Consider the following 5,805-nt stretch of genomic DNA (forward strand, 5'->3'; position numbering starts at 1 on the left):
CGCCCAGGACGAAAAGCCCATTTTCTGTCATGATTTTTTGTCATAGAAGTAGGAGCCCACCACATCTATGATGATACCGGGTTTTGTCACAATTATCGTCATAGAAGTGTCATATGTATGACAACAAAAAATTCGTTCAGCCCAAAATGTCACGGATGTGTCTTTTTTTTGTAGTGCAAATTCCTCACTATGCACATCTTCAGGGGGAGTTCTTCTATATCTTGCAATCAAATTCCTCAATATCAGTATTTACACTTCATATGTTTATCCCCGTTGAAAACTTAACCTATATTGTCATCAATCAGCAAAAAGGGGGAGATTGTAAGTGCATCTAGTGCCCCTTAGTGATTTTGGTGTATTGAAGACTTATAGGTTAAGGGACTAATGTGTTTATGAGTGTACACATGTCTATAAGTCTATGAGGAGTTTGATATTTACGGTGAAAGTCGACCCCTAAAAATGAAGTTCTTCGACCGAAGACTTTGGATTTCTGAAGACTTTCTGAAGATTTTGAAAGTGAAGAAATTGGTGTGACCTTGAAGACTTGGTATTCATTTGAGGAACATGAAGCGTGAAGACTTCTGTTTTCGTAGTTTCATTTTCCCTTTCTTGAGTCATAGGAAACACCGTACTGTTAAAGGGGGTCGGGGAAATACTAAGGAAAAATTTCCATGTGATGCTCAACTCAAAATCCTACACCTACCAATCCCTTCGAGTGAAGCCATTGGAAATCTCATACAGTTCAGTCATATTCTTCAGTGACAGAGACGAAGTTCTTCTGGTCTCTGAAGAATTTGTTCTGACTGAGGAGTTAGGAATTCGCCAGTGCGAATTGCCTACACAGTGAGGAACATGATAGCCCTGAGGAATTTGATACTCAAATTTCCGACCGTTGCTGTGCTACGCGCCAGCTGTCCCAAAATATCTTATCCACCTAACGGTCATATCATTGAAGGGCATTTATGTCTTATCATGCCGGGCTGCTCCCTAGGCTATAAATAGCTGCCCCCTACAACCACTAGCTGGTTGGCTACTCCGAGAGAAACTGACACTTGTCATTTGAGAGCATCCCATCCTCCGAGGACTTTGAGCGAAAATCATCAAGTGAGGAAAACCCAAACCCAAACACCTACAAACCCAAAGTGATTGAGCATCACTGAAGAGATTGATCCTACGTGGATCTGACGCTTGTTACCTTTGAAGACTGTGCTTCTTCGAGACGGTTAGGCGTCATGGTCTAGAGCATCCAAGAGGAAATTGTGGATCGCCGAGTGACCGATTTTGTGAAGGTTCGGAAGTCACCTGAAGACTTACCACGAGTGATTGGGCGAGGTCTGTGTGATCTTAGCTCAAGGAGAATACGATGAGGACTGTGTGTCCGGGACTGTGTGTCCTCAGGTTTAAATACCTAGCCGCTCCAATCAGATGTACAACTGAGACAGCAGTTGGAACTGGTCTACCAAATCATTGTCTTCACCAAGCTTACTGGTTCTATTTCCTCAACTCTTTCATTTCCTCATTACTGTGTTGTGTGCTTGTCATATCTGTGTTTGAAGACTTTGACTGAAGACTTTCTCAATTTCCTCAGTTCAATTTCTTCAGTCTGTTTGTCTTCATCTTGTGTTATCCTGTGTTTACGCTTTCTGTACTCTGTGCTTGTCTTCATTTCATCATGATGACCATGCTTGTGTTCTGCTACGCATACTTTTGAGTACTTATCCCGCTGCAAGTAGTTCTTCGCTAAGGAATTTCCTCACTGGCAAATTCCTCAGTGAAGAATTCATAAAAATCGCCTATTCACCCCCCCCCCTCTAGTCGATATAACGCACTTTCAGTATACCGACAATTTATGGTCAGCATCTTTGACTTGCAGTATGAAGAAGCACAACTACCACTTGAGGCAGTTATACATGAATCCCAAAGTGAAAGAATACTTGGAAACACACCACTCCAAGTTATGGGCAAGAAGCCAATTCAGTGAACTGAGCAAAGTTGACTATGTGCACAATAATCTAGCAGAGTCTTTCAACTCAACTATCCGGAAACTAAAGGGTCATTATGTGGTGGATTTGCTTGACAGGATAAGGATAGAATACATGCAAAAATTTCATTATCGTGCAGGAATAGCCGAGGCAAAATTCATGGGCCACATTATCATCCCTGCCGTGATGAATGAACTGAAGCAGAAAACAATAGGCTTGGAAATGAACATGACTCTTTGCTCGGGTACCACAGCAGAGATATCATATTTGGATAAAGAGAAGAGGGAATGGAGATATCCAATGGATTTAGAAGCTAGAACTTGCAGTTGTAGGCAATGGCAGATAACTGGGTTGCCATGCATTCATGCCTTGTTTTTCATCACTTCTCTCCCAGGTCCAGCAGAGAACATACAACAGTATGTGCATGATTACTACTCTGTTGCAATGTTCAAAGCCACATATGCTTATGCCTTGCCTGCTATGGAGGGAAAACAACAATGGGACATGGTGGACCCTGGATTCAAGCTTTGCGCTCCAGTTCTGAAGAGAGCGGCAGGTAGACCAAGGAAGAGTCGAATCAGACCTCGCGGCGAAGGAGCTAGACTTGGAGCGAGGAAGCGTAAGTGCACAAGGTGTGGTGGGTCTGGTCATTTCGGTAAGTATTGTGAGAAAACACAGTAGATCCAACGTTCGGAGAGAGTTTCGATGAAGGCTTTGATGAAAATGTTCGTCAGCAACCGATTGCCTCAACAGATGATGAAAATGATGGTCAACAGCCGGTTGCATCAGATGAGGATTTTGACGAGGTTACAAATGATGATGGTCAACAACCACATGATTTTGACGATGATCCAAAATATCCTCCAAATAATAATTCAAGTGAGGCTCCAAATGGTGATCCAAGTGAGGCTCTAAATGGTGATCATGGTGATCCAAGTGAGGCTCCAAATGATGATCCAAGTGAGGCTCCAAATGGTGACCAACCTTATGTTGTTGTGAGTTCTGCTAGGTATGTAAATCTTGCAAGGGTCAAATACTACTGTACATTTATCACTTGACATGATCTCATTACCCTTTATGTTTTGCACAGCTCTATGGTAGGTTTGAAGAAGACGCGCAAGGTACCGACAACCAAGAGGAGAAGAGAAGCAATGAGCACAAGGTGCACGAGGAGCAAAGTGATGGCAAGAAGCTCAAGGAACAGACAGAAGCCCCAACGCTATTTATGAATAATTATGAAACATTATGAATAATGTTGTATTTCTGTTGGATGATGTTGGACCTATGTTAGAAGGGTACCCATGTTAGAACTATGTTTGAATGATGTTGGACCTATGTTAGAACTTCAAATTTGACATGCTATATGGATGTTGGAATTCTTTCGAAACTTTGGTAAACTCACATTCATGAAAAATGTGCTAAAAAAGAGCTCCAAAGGTAGGGCAAACAACCTCATTTCTAAGCAAGATTTTTTTGACGTTGTCTAAATGAGCCAAATAACTTTCCTACACACATATATATTCTATATACACAGACTATGTGCGTTGGTTTTTCCTTTTTTTGATTTTTTTGAATTTTGTTTTGCTCATTTGAATTCTGGTCAAACCTAACTTTGACCAAGATTTAAACAAGTCTAAAACATCAAAATGAAAAAAATAAGCCTGGATCCTTCTTAGTCAATCCAAAATGAAGCTGTGGTGAGGTTTTTGAAATTTTCATGAAAAATGTGCTAAAAAGAGGGGTCCAAAGGTAGGGTAAACGGCCTCATTTCTAAGCAAGGTCTTTTTTGACCTTGTCTAAATCAGCCAAATAACTTTCCTACACATATATTCTATATATACAGACTATGTGCGCTGGTTTTTCCATTTTTTGATTTTTTTAATTTGTTTTACTCATTTGAATTATGGTCAAACTTAACTTTGACCAAGATTTAAACAAGTCTATAACATCAAAATGAAAAACTAAGCCTGGATCCTTCTTAGTCACTCCAAAATGAAGCTGTGGTGAGTTTTTTGAAATTTTCATGTTCATTTCCCCAAAACACTTCTCTTCACTTCATACAAGAGAGTTTGAGATACTCGAGATATCACATAAGACACATAAACTTATCGTTTAAATGTATGTAAACCTTGTTTATCAACTTAAATCGTTAGTATATGACATAAGAAGACTATGTGCGCATGTTTTTCATTTTTCTGATTTTTATTTAATTTATTATGCTCATTTGAAATCTGGTCAAACATATATTTGACTGCTCCAAACCCCTCCCAAACCCCGCTAACCCTAGCGCTGAACAAGGACCGTCCATCTAACCCTAGCGGCGATCAAGGGCCGTCGATCTAACCCTTCTAGAAGGAATCTGCGGGGAGGAGGGGGCGATCCGCGAGATGCAATCTGATTGGCTGGGAGATTGTTTTTTCTAAACAAGTACCGGGTGCGCTGGATGGACCGTTGGGCCGTCTCGTTGTCTGGGCCTGAGACCGCAGTTAATAGCCCGTCTCAGCCTTTCCAGGCCTGCATGCATGGGAAGGGCGGCGACGTGGGTTTGCATGCGCGGGAGGCGGACGTGCATGCATGCGAGCGAGGCGCGCTAGGTGGCCATGCACGTATTGATTCAGAGTTAGGCCATTACAGCAGTGGTTCAGATTATGGCAGCGAGTCAGATACACGGGCCCGGTCAAAGAGCTTCGCTATGCAGTGATTCAGATGCACGCACGCGCCCCATGCATCGTTTTCGTGCAAAAATTTAAGGGTCCAAAACGTAACAGATACACACACGCGTCCGGATTCACACACGCACCGTTCTCATCCTTTCTCTCTTCCTCTCCCACCCACAGGCCTATAAATTGGGTGCCTCTCTTCCTCTCCCACCCACAAACCAGATCCGATCCATTCTCTCCAACTTCAAACTCCCAAGCGACCGGGCCCTCTCCAAGCGACCAAGTGAAGATGCAGTTCAACGGGCCGACCTTCAACCGTCCGCCTGTCGTGTCGGAGCTGCGCTACCCATCGGGCGTGCTCGTGGATAGGGAGCTCCGTGTGTGGGCGATTTCAAGGTGGAGGGGTTCCGTCGAACTCACCCGCGCCTTCCTCAGAGCCGGCTATGCCCACCTCCCACAGGGCTCGCCTAGGATGTTCACCCTCAACAAGGTCCGTGACCGCGGCGGCATCCTCCTACTGCTCACGGTCACCTTCACCAACCCGTTTGACGCGCGCGAGCTCCTCGGCCAAGTCTTTTGGTGCGGCTACGAGGCCATCTTCTTCACAGTGTACAACATCTACACCAACTACGAGAGCATCTTCCCCACTCCAGGCCAGATGCACTCTCTTCCCTACGACAAGGAGGAGGAGGTGTGAAGTTGAAGACGGTGTTGAAGGGGTGTGCGGCCAAGGTGGAAGAAGGAGGTCAAGATGAAGATGTTCAAGCCCGGAGTCAAGCTCGTCATGTTTCGTCTTTATTTTGTTGCTTTTCTATGTCGTGCGTGTCGTGTCGTGTCGTGTCTGTGAACTTATGGGTCCAAGTTATTATTGCCTAATGTAAGGGTACGGTGTGTTGCATCTTATCTAAGTTATTATGTGTGTTAAAAAATGTCTGTGCCCAAACATATCATTTCTTCCCTAAACCAAGTCATGAAGTTCGAGAACTTGTGGTTTTCATTAATGAAAATCGGAGGGGGTGAGAAGCCCTCTCTTTTATTCAAAAAAAACAAGTCATGAACTAACATGCAAATTTATTCCCTTTAAATCCTAAACCAAGTGCCACTCTAACCAAAATCATGTGGCAGTGCAAACATACGTTTCAAACCCTCCAAAATTTCAGTGC

This window comes from Aegilops tauschii, chromosome 3, assembly GCF_002575655.3.
Source record: "Aegilops tauschii subsp. strangulata cultivar AL8/78 chromosome 3, Aet v6.0, whole genome shotgun sequence".
NCBI lineage: Eukaryota > Viridiplantae > Streptophyta > Magnoliopsida > Poales > Poaceae > Aegilops > Aegilops tauschii.